Raw genomic sequence first — 12,372 nt, 5'->3', positions numbered from 1 at the left:
ATGGCAAAACCCAATATTTAGGTTGGATGGCAAGCCAAGAGCCACGGTTTCATTTGTGGACACGGGGTGTGCCAACCTGGGCGCAAGGGCCAAAGACCACCTCTGCCAGTGCACTGGACAACTGCATTTTTCTGTTACACCCACATTTCTACTACCAGTCCTACAAATACAAAAGAGAGTGAGCAAGGCAATCCTTAAGCCTGCCCATTACTCCCCCTGCCTCCTCCAGCTGTTCTCTGCTTCTTCCCACCAGGTACACAAGGAAATACAAGTCTGGAACCTCCTCAAGAAGAAGATGAGCTGGGGTTTTGTACCCTGCTTTTCACTACCTGATGGGAGTCTCAAAAGCTGCTTACAAACACCTACTCCTCCTCTCCCTACAACAGACACCCTGTGCTAAGGTGCGGCTGAAGGAGCTCTGAGAGAACTGTGACCCAGCCGGCTGCCTATGGAGGAGTGGGGGATCAAACCTGGTTTTCCAGATTAGAGGCTACTGCTCGTAACCTGGCTGGTATTTTGTACCCTGCTTTTTACTACCCGGAGGTGTCTCCAATTGTCTACCCTTCCTCTCCCCACGACACTTACCCTGTGAGGTTGGTGAGGCTAAAGGGGCTCTGAGAAGGCTGTGTACAGTAGTACAGTACAGTTTATTAATATAGTCAGCAACCAGCAGAAGACCTGCAACTGATGACCAATTAAAAGGCAAACTTTGGCAATGCTGTAAATTAGTAGAGCAAACTAGTAAAATTAGCTGATTTGCTTAGATAGAACTTTCCCTTTCCTAGAGACTAAAAAGCCATATTTGGCTACATTATCTGAGACCACCTTAATCCTGTCCCCCATAGAAAACTGGGACTGGCCCAAGGTCACCCAGCTGGCTGCACGCGAAGGAGTGGTGAATCAAACCCGATTCTCTCGATGAGAGGCTGCTGGTCTCAGCCATACCACCAGGCTGGCTCTCATGACGAATATGTGAAGCTGCGTTATCACACTCTCTACTCTGGCTGGCTGTGTTTGCAGAGGGTAGAGGACCTTCCCTATCACCTGCTAAGAGGAGATGGTGGGGATCGAACCTGGGGACCTTCACCATGCACTGCAAGTGCTCTGCCTCTAAGCCACGGCACCCCCAGCTGTGGCTTAGGGGTCAGAGTTTTGTAAAGAGGGGCACGGGATGTGAGGAGACGGGAAGCACCTGCCTGGTGGATCTATTCATTGCGAATCGCCCTCCTGGGAACCCTTTGCATTGGAGGAAGAGAAGAAGCCACAGGACAAACACAGGGCTGTGATGTGACTTCTAACCTGAGAAAGTGCAGGATAAACGAGTCGTGGATTTGTTTCTTCTGCTCCGCCCCCATCATTCTCTCCCTGTCTGCTCCTGGGTATAATTACTAGCTGCAGATGAGGAGAGCAGAGTCAGAAACCAGGATGAAGAAGCCTTGGCAGCATCTCTTTCCTTGGCTTCGGTGCTTCTAGATGGTGATTGGAGTTGCCAGGTCTGGGTTAGAAATACCTGGAGCCTTTGGGGGTGGAGCCGGGAGTGTATAGGATTTGGGGCAGAGAGGGAGCTCAGTGGAGTATAATGCTATGGAGCCCACTCTCCAAAGCAGCCATTTTCTCCAGGGGAACTGATCTATTTAGTCTGGAGATGAGCTGTCATTCTAGGGGATCCCCAGGTCCCGGCTGGGGACTGGCATCCCTACATAGTGATGGAGCAAGCCCAGGGATGTGAGGTTTGCACATGGCTGACCCTGTTAGTAACTGCAAGCCCAGTGAAGACGCATGCTTGTTGTGTACTGGAAAGCACTGTAGCCAAAGGTCCTCCAGATCTGCCAAGCACTTCTTTGGTTGTGATACTGGTGCTGTGAAATCGCCTACAGCAGTTGATCTACGGAGAGATCAGGTGCCTACCAGGAGAACAGCTTCAGCTGAATCAACAAGTCAGGCAAGCAAACCAAGCAAAGCCAATGAACCAGAGATGCCCATGTGTCAGTGTCCACCTCCAGCCAAGGCCACCGGGCAATCCATGGCAGGTCCAGAGATTGCTGGCAAGCTGTGCCACTTCCATGTGGTAGGAGCTGCCTACATGGCCGAAGGATCATCTGATGGGGGAGTGGATGCTCCACACGCAAGGCCACATGTGTGGCAACGGCCCCAATCCACCCAGCAACTAGGGTGGCCAAATGGTGGCTCTCCATATGTCCAAGAACTCCAATTACCATGAGTCCCAACCAATCGGCCATGCTGGCAGGGGCTGATGCAAATTGTTGTCTACAGACATCCGAAGAGCCACAGTTTGGCCACCCAAATAGGATAACTTGAGATTATCGGCTCCCTCTCCCCCACAAAAGAGCAGCCACCTCTGGCTGAAGGCCACCATAGGGGAAGGAAGTATAGCTGTCTTATGGGAGGGGCAGAGTGACTTATTGCTGTGCAGATGCAAAAGAGGAGGGGACAACAATATTGAAAGCCGTCTTGGTTCCCAAAGCGGGGAAGAAATATTTAAACCAATAAATTTGGCTTTCTTTCTTTCTTTCTTTCTTTCTTTCTTTCTTTCTTTCTTTCTTTCTTTCTTTCTTTTTGATTATATATATACACACACATAAGATTGTCACTGATTAATTGGTTCTCTTGAGAGATTCATGCCCCCTCCCTCACCTCCATTCAGTCATTGGTTAGTTTGATAGTCCACAAAGAGCTTCCATCGCTTCTGGAATTCATTTGCCGGTCGGCTATTGACTAATACTGTCAGTCTTGCCCATTTAGCATAGTCAGATAGCTTTTCTAAGCAAAGTTCTGTCGTGGGTATCGTCTTCACTTTCCAATTTTTAGCCGACAGTATTCTGGCCGCCGTTGTAGCATAAAAAAATAATACTCTTGCCTGTACTGGCAGATTGTCCGGAAAGAAACTTAGTAACCAGTACTCAGGTTTCATTACAAACTTAATTTTTAGCATCTTTTCTAGCCCCAAGTGAACCTTGGACCAATACTTATACACCCTATGACACCTCCACCACATGTGAAAAAATGACCCCACCTTCTCCTGACACTTCCAACATTTGTTATTACCCCTATTGGACATCCTTACTAAAGCTTTTGGTGTTAGGTACCTCTTGTGGTGCAGAGTGGTAAGGCAGCGACATGCTGTCCAAGAACTGGAGCTGTCTGCCCATGAGGTTGGAAGTTCAATCCCAGCAGCCGGCTCAAGGTTGACTCAGCCTTCCATCCTTCCGAGGTCGCTAAAATGAGTACCCAGCTTGCTGGGGGGTAAAACAGTAATGGTTGGGGAAGGCACTGGCAAACCACCCCGTATTGAGTCTGCCATGAAAACGCTAGAGGGCGTCACCCCAAGGGTCAGACATGACCTGGTTTACCTTTACCAACGATAAAACATTTTATACCAATTCTCCCTAACAGCCTGACTCCTATTTGACCCACTTTTTTCTAGCAAGGCTCCTGCACCTTTATTTTCTACTTGGTATGCAGAAACTGAACCACAGAAAGCTGGTATGAAACAGTGGGAGAAGCCGTGCAAGAAATGGAATATATATATATATATACACACTAATTCAGCCCTGTGTTTCTGCACCTCTTCCACTCTCATTCTCCCCTTTCTCTGGGCCCTTGGCCTTTGCTGGTGCACAGCAGGGCAGCGTAGCTTCCGAAATCTCAGGCTGGTTGACAGGAGAGCAAGTTAAAGCTCATCTGGAATTTCAAATGCAAAGCAAAGATGGGGGTGCGGGGGGGGGAGGAGAGGGAGCAGGGGCGTCGCTATGGCAACGTTTCCTGCTCACATGAAAAGAATTGCCTGTTTGCCAGCACCTAATCCTCTCAAGGGTTCCTGGCACCAAAACTAGGCAAAAGCTGTTTCTGTGGGGTTGGTTTCCAGGCCGAGAGGTTCTGAAGGGAGCTTTACGAAAACACAGACCCATCCTGTGCCTCCCCATTGCTCATTTATTGAAATGCCCCTGAGCAGGTCAGCCTTTCGGGACAAATAAAATGGCCAGGACTCCTTCTGCTGGAGGTGGTGCTAACCCACTGGCTGTTTGGTAGTTAGCTCTCTATTTTGATACAGCAGACGTTGACATTGCCTAAAGGCTCCTGAAGGCCCAGTTAGGGATGCCAAGTCTCCAGGTGGGACCTGGGGATTCCCCCGGAATTGCAGCTCATCTCCCCTGGATAAAATGGCTACTTTGGAGGGTAGATTCCGTAGCATTATACTCTACTGGGGTCCCTCCCCGACCCCAATCCCACCCACTCCTGCCTCTAGCCCCCAAGGTTTCCAGGTATTTCCCAGCCCAGAGTTGGCAACACTAGGCCCAGTGATACAGTTGCTAACTCCAGGTTAGGGAAAACCAGAAAATTTTGTGTGTGAAGCCTGCAGAGGGTGGGATTTGGGGAGGGGAGAGACGTAAATGAGGTTTAATGCCATACAGTCCACCTGTGGCCATTTTCTCCGGGGAAACTAATTCCTGTTGTCTAGAGATCTCTGGTAATTCTGGGGGACCCACCAGGAAGCTGGCACCCCTCCCCAGGGTGCTTCCACTCTTGGAAGAAGTGTGAATCAACATCCCAACACTTTGGGACTGCCAAAACCAAAATATGAGCCTTTGGTGGTGCAGAGTGGTAAGGCAGCAGACATGCAGTCTGAAAGCTTTGCCCATGAGGCTGGGAGTTCAATCCCAGCAGCTGGCTCAAGGTTGACTCAGCCTTCCATCCTTCCGAGGTCGGTAAAATGAGTACCCAGCTTGCTGGGGGGTAAACGGTAATGACTGGGGAAGGCACTGGCAAACCACCCCGTATTGAGTCTGCCATGAAAACGCTGGAGGGGTCACCCCAAAGGTCAGACATGACCTGGTGCTGGTACAGGGGATACCTTTACCTTTAAACCAAAATACTGCTAATGGAGTTATCCCCACAACAAAGTCCTTTTGGGGGGGGGGGGCGTGGAAAATCGTTCATTTAACTGTGCAACAACAACTGCAAGAATCATATACAAGTTGCCAAACGCACCAAACTTCAAGCATAGCTACAGGAGCCTCCCTTCAAAAGAAGCCCACAAGTTGCAAAAAGACTGGATCAGGGGGACCCTCAAAGAGAGTGCCCCCATCTGATCTGATCACCAATATTTCCTATGCTGAAAAAAATTATCTGGTATGTTCTCATCATAGGAAATAATGGAGGTCAGATGGGGCACCTTCTTTGGGTACCCCCAGAATTGGACCCCCTGGTCCAATGTTTTTGCCACTTGAGAATTACTTTGAAGAGAGGCTCCTGCTGAGAGTCTGGTGTCTCTATCTCAAACCCCCACTCACTGCAGAGCCCGTAAAAGACAAAAAGGGGAACTTCCCCCCCCCTTTCTCTTTCCCTTTAAAGTTTAAACAGTGGCTTGCTCAATCGTGCCGAATCATGCCAGATATTCGGGGAAGGTTGAATCGGTCATTTACACTTATTTGGAAATGGTGATTCAGTCTGGATTTGGCTGAGTTGTGCCAGATTTGGCTGAGTCGTGCCCAAATCAAGGACGGATCACACACGTCTTGAGGAACCTCAACAGGGTACAATGCTCCATCCTTCAAAGTAGCCATTTTTTCCAGGTTGTCGGTAGATCAACTGTAATAGCAGGAGACAGGGACTTCAGTGGGGTACACTGGCACAGAGTACCACCCTGCAGAGCATTCATTTTCTACAGGGGGGTTGATCTCTGTGGTCTGGATATAAGTTGTCATTCCAGGGGATCTCCAGGTCCCACCTGGAAGCTGGCATCCCAAGAGAGCTATCTCCAGGTGCCACACAGAGGCTGGGAACCCTACTTATAGATCATCGGGAAGAGTAAGTATAATTTGGATTACCAGACTTCCCATGGAAGTAGGGGTTCCCTCTACCAGGCCCTGCACCCAGCTGCCAATCATCTGGCCAACCGAGGACTTACCAGTAGAAATAGGAAGGTGCAGGTCCCATTGTTGGTGTCACACCGGAAGTGATATCATCACTCTGGGATGAAGACAAACTGGAGTGTGTCCAGAGGAGGGCAACAAAGATGATGATGGGTGTGGAGACCAAGACATATGAGGAAAGGTTGGGGGAGATGGGTCTTTTTAGCCTGGAGAGGAGACAACTGAGAGGGGAATCTGATAGCCATCTTAAAGTATTTAAAAGGGTTCCTTATGGAGGATGGAGCAGAGTTGTTCTCTCTTGTCCCAGAGGGACAGACCAGAATGAATGGGATGAAATTAATTCAAAAGAAATTCCATCTAAACATCCAAAAGAAGTTCCTGACAGTTAGAGCGGTTTCTCATTGGAACAGGCTTCCTCGGGAGGTGGTGGGTTCTCCATCTTTGGAAATTTTTAAACAGAGGCTGGATAGCCATCTGACGGAGAGGCTGATTCTGTAAAGGCTTAAGGGAGTGGCAGGTTACAGTGGATGAGCGATAGGGTTGTGAGTGTCCTGCATACTGTGTGTGTGGTGGTGGTGGGGGGGGGGGGGGGGTTGGAGTAGATGACCCGGGAGGTCCCTTGCAGATTTATGACTCTATGATTCTATGACATCTGGGCAACACTGGTATTTGGGCTAAACCTCTAAAATAGAAGTCATTTTTATCATAGACGTTTTACTCAAACACCTGAGTGTCACAGAGATGTCGTTTTTATCACAGAATCTTTGCTCAGATACCTGAGCGTAAACGTGATGTCACAGCATGATGATGTCACTTCCTATGCCACACTGGCCACATGACCTGGGACTTCCTCTTTCTCCTGGTATGTTTCCTCCCTGGTCCCTAAATATAAGCCATATCACCGGTATGAAACACGCAGGGACACGTGTTCTGTTCTGTGGCTGCAGACTGATGTGGCTACCCATCTGGAATTACCCTCCAAGCTAATTCCATTACAGCTGAAAAGCAAGGCCTTCTTGACTGTAATATTTCGTATGAGGAGGTTCCTAGAGAGCCCGCCTTCTTCTGCAGGGTGGAGGAAGAATGCTGGGATAATGTCTTGCTTGAGGGATTTCTCATAAGCAAGGGAATTTACCAGAAACGCTGACATGAAACATACTGAACAAATTCATCCCCTTGGGTTATTTCATTTCCTGGTATAAAAAAAACCCAGCTTATATAACTGTAACTTGGCCCTGGTAGAGTCCAGTAAAGGAGGGGCCGGACAGATTGTGGATCTAGCAACGCAAGGGTGGAAAATTGAAGTTTGAGTAATAAGTGGCACCCAACCCAGGACAGGGTACATCAGCACAAGGCTAGGGAGGTGTGATATTAGTCACTATCTAAAGGAATGAAACAGAAAGCAAGAGCGAGGAAGGGGGAAAAAAACCTTATCTCTTGAATTACCTAAGAGTTTTACAGCTGTAGCAAGCAATGCTCTGCAAACCTGCGAAGCATTCAAGAACCAGGGTATGTATAGGCGTGCCTTTAAAGTAGGAATGTCAGGCCCATTCCACACAAGGACCAATGTTGCCAATTGGTTCCTGCAAGCGGAAACGCTATTTTTAAAAGTGCTATTCGGCATTACACATACCTGCCTTCGTAGTGGAATCCAGTAGCATTTCAATCATTTCCCACAGGTTTCTGGTTTCGCCAAAAATCGCTAGAAAGGAAGCGATTTTTTCTGTACTTTGTCCCGCCCCTGCCCGTCAATCAAACGAGCAGCCAATGGGCGGCCGTTATCATGCTCCCAAAAAGCCCCTTTCCCTTTAAGCACAGGTTAAAAAAAAAAGAAAAACACACGTTGCAACAAATATGCCTTGATTCCTCCTAAGGTAGAGACCCATCTAGCTGGCAGCTGGCGTGTGAGCTGCCGATTCATCGTTACCATGCTCCCCGAGTGAAAAAAAATCCCCCCCCTGTGCACGGGGGCGGGTTTTGGCCGAAAATAAAGGGAACTTGCAAATGGGGCTGTGTTGTGCTTGGTGAATTAGGGGGGCTTTAAAGCAGCTCTGTGGAGGGACTGTAGCCGGAGAAGCCGCACTGGGGTGAAGGAAGGCTCACCGGTTTGTTGCTTTCTGCTCGCTCTGAGAAAAAAATTAGGTGATCGCTTCGCCAGAAGTTCAGAGGAGAGAGCCAGGGGGAGGGACTTGGCTGGAACCTCAACAATGGGAATGCACAGGTCTTTTTCGCTACTGTTGCAGATTGTTTGCAAGAGAGTAGCGCTTTTCAGAGGGTGAATCCACTTTTCTGGATTCCCCTTTAAGCGCTACAACAAATCGCTTTTTGCGGATTGGTTTCAGGAGTGTGGCAGACTGTGTGCGACATCATGCACAACTGCAAATTAGTAGCAAATTGGAAGCCTTTTGCAACATTGAAGTCGTGCGGAATGTCTCCAAGTTGGTCCTGGGGATCCCCTGGAATTAGAGCTCATCTCCAGACTTAAGAGATCAGTTCCCTTGGAGGAAATGGCTGCTTTGGAGGGTGGACTCCATCACATTACAGTCCACTAAGGTCCCTCCCTGCCCCAAACCCCGCCCACTCCTGACTCCACCCCCAAAACCTCCATGTATTTCCGAACACAGAGATAGTAACCGTACTTTAAGGTGGGATTTGCCATGCTGGTTTTTCCTCCCAAACCTCCCTACTCCTTCGGGGTCCACAGATCCTTGGTGGGGAATCCTTGATGTAATTGTTGAGGGAATTCTGTTTTGCTTCATCAGATACAGTGAAACAGAATTGCCTCAACCACTACATATAGGTGGGCAGTAAATCAACATACAGCACAGTGAAGAAGTTTGACAGATTCTAGACCAAATGGAAATAAAACCGAAATAACAAGTTGAGTTCATAAGGTTACCATTTGTTTGGGTTAAATTTGGGGCAGGGGAGACACAGCAAAGGAAATAAATAAAATAGATTTTAAATAGATTTGAACAGTGATACAAGTCCTTAAATCAGCCTTTCTCACCTTTTTTACTATTGAGAAACCCCTGAAACATTCTTCAGGCTTCCAGAAAGCTCAGAAGTAGAGCCATCGTGCAGAATGTGGCTGGGAAGCAGAGCTGTGGACATGCCCACCTGGGACCCCTCCCCTTCCCACCCCCTCCAGGCCCACCTCTGGCCATTTGGGGAAGGGAGTCATCTCACCTGATAAACGTTTAACAAATTTGAAAAATGTATTTAAAAATTAATTAACTCCTACCCATTCGGGAAACCCTTCCATGGCCATCAAGAAATGGCAGGGTTTCACCAAACTCTGGCTGAAAAAACTTGCCTTAAACAATCCTTAACGCCAAGTCCCCTTTTGCTGTTCTCTTTACAATTGGCTTATCTATCTTCCAGTGGGGACAGGGCATCCGTGCTCCAAGTATCAGCAGGAGAAACAAAAGTTTAACCTCCGCTGGTATCCTCTGAACCGCTAGCAGTTGTCAGAAATGGTCTACTAAAAAAACCAGAGTTTCTGGCAATTACACTGTGTCACTTTGAGTTTTTTTTTCCACCCAGAAGTGACGAAGCACTGCAGATTATACTCTGCCTCCCCCGTTTACTTGCCCACAACTTTCCCAGCAGTTGTCAGTCATTGCCTGGCAACCTGAGTATGACAACTGTAGGAATTCCCTTTACTGGAGAGAAATCCTGACACATGTTTCTCTCTCTCTCTCACACACACACACAGAAACACAAACATACCCTCCCACGGCCAGCTTCCAAACACAGTCATCAGAAGAGTCAGGCTTATGAAGCAAAGACGGATATGAGCATGGCCAATTTCGACACAAACCAGAACTCGCCCTTAGCGCCAGAAATCATTTTCCAAAAATATAGAGTAACATAAAGCAAGGAGGCCATTTTCCACATGTCGAAATTAAAAGGCATTCCCTCACCACCCACCACCAGGAGCCAGTTTGGTGTAGTGGTTTAGAGCAGGGGTAGTCAACCTGTGGTCCTCCAGATGTTCATGCACTACAATTCCCATGAGCCCCTGCAAGCATTTGCTGGCAAGGGCTCATGGGAATTGTAGTGCATGAACATCTTTAGGACCACAGGTTGACTACCCCTGGTTTAGAGTAGCAGTCCCCGAATCTGGAGAATTCCAGATTCTTCATCCCTTCTTCACATGCAGTCTGCTGGGTGACCTTGGGACAGTCACAGTTCTGTGAGAGTTCTCTCAACCTCACCTATCTCACAGGGTGTTTTGTTGTGGGGAAAAGGAAGAAAAGGCGATTGTAACCAGCTTTGAGACTCCTTAAGGTAGAGAAATGCGGGGTTCAAAAAACAGCTCTTCTTAAATGACAGACAACTCTCTCAAATGAGGTTAAGTCCTTCTGGGTCTGGGAGGGAAGAAAATTACTTCCAGGAGCCCACAGTATCTTTGCTTTCTGGAGTTAGCATTTTTCAGACGCTTGGGTCACAAAATGAGAACATGGCTGTAGTGCCTTTAAGTTCCTACTAGTGGTACAATCCCACACATCATAGGATTGCCAGCTCCCAAGTTCAGAAATTCATGGAAATTTGGGGGTGCAACATGAGGAAGGGGAAGTCTGGGAGGGGAGGGACCTCCTCAGCAAGGTCATAACAGTCTGCCCTTCAAAGCATCCATTTTCCCCCAAGGAAACTGCTCTCCTAAGTCTGGAGATGAGCTGTAATTCCAGGGGATCCCCAGATCTAAGGATGTTAATCCTCAGGTGGGTCCTGAAGATTCCCTGGAATTACAGGTCATTCCAGACTACAGAGATCAGTTCCCCAGAGAAAATGGCTGCTTTGGAAGGTAGACTCCATAGTTTTATGTTTCACTGAAGTCCCTCCCTGCCTCAAATCCTGCCCACTCCCAGCTCCATCCTCAAAGTCTCCCAGGTATTTCCCAGCCCATTGCTGGCAATCCTACCCAGATCCCACCTGTGGACTCACTTTCCTCACCAAGAAAGAAGCTGCCATAGCAACATTTCATTATAAGCCACTTACCTGTGTCAATCCTCCTCTTCCAAAAAGAAAACAACAACCTCCTTGTTGGAAACAGGAAGACTACTGTAAATGCCTTGCATCAAAAGCACAAGCTGGGTTCGTCCTAATGCATCACATGGGCCTGATCTTGAAGCCAGGTGGAGCATGGGAGCTTTAAAAAGACAACAGGCCTGTTGATTAGTGTCTTGGGAGCCAACTAGCTATTAAGGGTTCTCCATCTGAAGGAGTCCCTAACTGGTCTTTCTTCCCAGGAAAAAAGAACCAACAGGCCTGGTGGTTACGTTCTTATGGTTCTCTTAACCAATCAGAGATTATAAGGATGGTTATTTTCCCAAAGAACTGATGTAGTGATAGGGATGGGCCTGATTTAGGGCTGTCAGTTCTGGGTTGAGAAATACCTGGAGAATTTGGGGGGAGCCAGGAGTGGGCAGGATTTGTGGCAGGGAGGGACCTCAGTGGAGGATAATGCTATGGAGTCTTCCCCCCTCCCCCCCCCCAAAAAAACAGCCATTTTCTCCAAGGGAACTGATCTTTTTAGTCTGGAGGTGAGCTATCATTCCAGTCCCCAGATGAGCAGTAAAACCAGGGGATCCCCACCTGGGGACTAGCATCCCTCATCTGACTTAAAGGGAAAGAAAACATCTTGCTTGTTTGCACTGATGAGACTGTACTGCTAATTTGAGAGAGAGCACCATGTTAGTTTGCACCTTAAGGGGGCATGTTTACTGCAGCAGAACAAAGTTTGAGTCCAGACCTTTAAGACTTATATTAAAGGTATAAGTTTGCACGTGCAAGCACACGTCTTCAGGTAATACAGCTGCCCACCTACATCTGTTTATTGCAGAGTGAGCTTTCCTGAGTCATGACTCACTTGCTCATACAGTTGCCAACTCTGGGCTGATAAATTTCTGGAGATTGAGGGTGTGGGCCCTGGGGAATGCAGAATACATTAATGCCAATGTCCTTTCTCCAAAGCAGCCATTTTCTGCAGGGGAACTGACCTCTGTAGTCTGGAAACCCCTTGTAAGTCTGGGAGAGATCTAGGGCCAATTTTACACAAAGGAAGATTTGATGAAAAACTGCACAGGAGAGTGAATTTACTCCGCAAAAATGATTTTGCTCTGCATTTTCAAGTCTCACCTGGAAGTTTGTGAAGAAGAACCTTCAATCTCAAGAACGGGCGAGCCCCAGGTCACCCAGCTGGCTGCATGCAGAGGCATACAGAATCAAACCCAACTCCCCAGATTAAAATCAACGCTCTTAACCACTACACACCAAACTAAGGTGACCAGATTATCCCACTTTTGGAGGGACATCTGGGGGCACCTGGCAAATTGTACTTATGTTGAAATTAAAAATATATATACTACAATACTATTTTTGCGTCCTATGCGTTCTATGAAAAATTTTGTTGCTCCATATAGACCAATTTTTTAATCAAGAACCCCCCCCCCCCCCCCGGTCAATGGTGTCC

At 47.9% G+C, this 12,372-nt stretch overlaps 1 protein-coding gene across 2 annotated transcripts in view; it reads right to left on the bottom strand.

The window, feature by feature from the left end:
* RGSL1 (regulator of G protein signaling like 1) overlaps positions 1–11,012 on the bottom strand; it is a 155,740-nt gene extending 144,728 nt beyond the window's left edge. For both annotated transcript variants that reach the window (XM_077332239.1, XM_077332241.1), the window contains exon 1: positions 10,899–11,012. The gene's annotated coding sequence lies outside the window, so the exon portion shown is untranslated. The remainder of the gene's footprint in view (positions 1–10,898) is intronic.
* Between the last annotated feature and the right edge of the window lie 1,360 nt (positions 11,013–12,372).

The sequence above is a fragment of the Paroedura picta genome, chromosome 4 (genome assembly GCF_049243985.1).
Source record: "Paroedura picta isolate Pp20150507F chromosome 4, Ppicta_v3.0, whole genome shotgun sequence".
Classification (NCBI taxonomy): Eukaryota; Metazoa; Chordata; class Lepidosauria; order Squamata; family Gekkonidae; genus Paroedura; species Paroedura picta.
The sequence above is the reverse complement of the archived record's forward strand: the minus strand, read 5'-3'. Positions and strand labels throughout refer to the sequence as shown.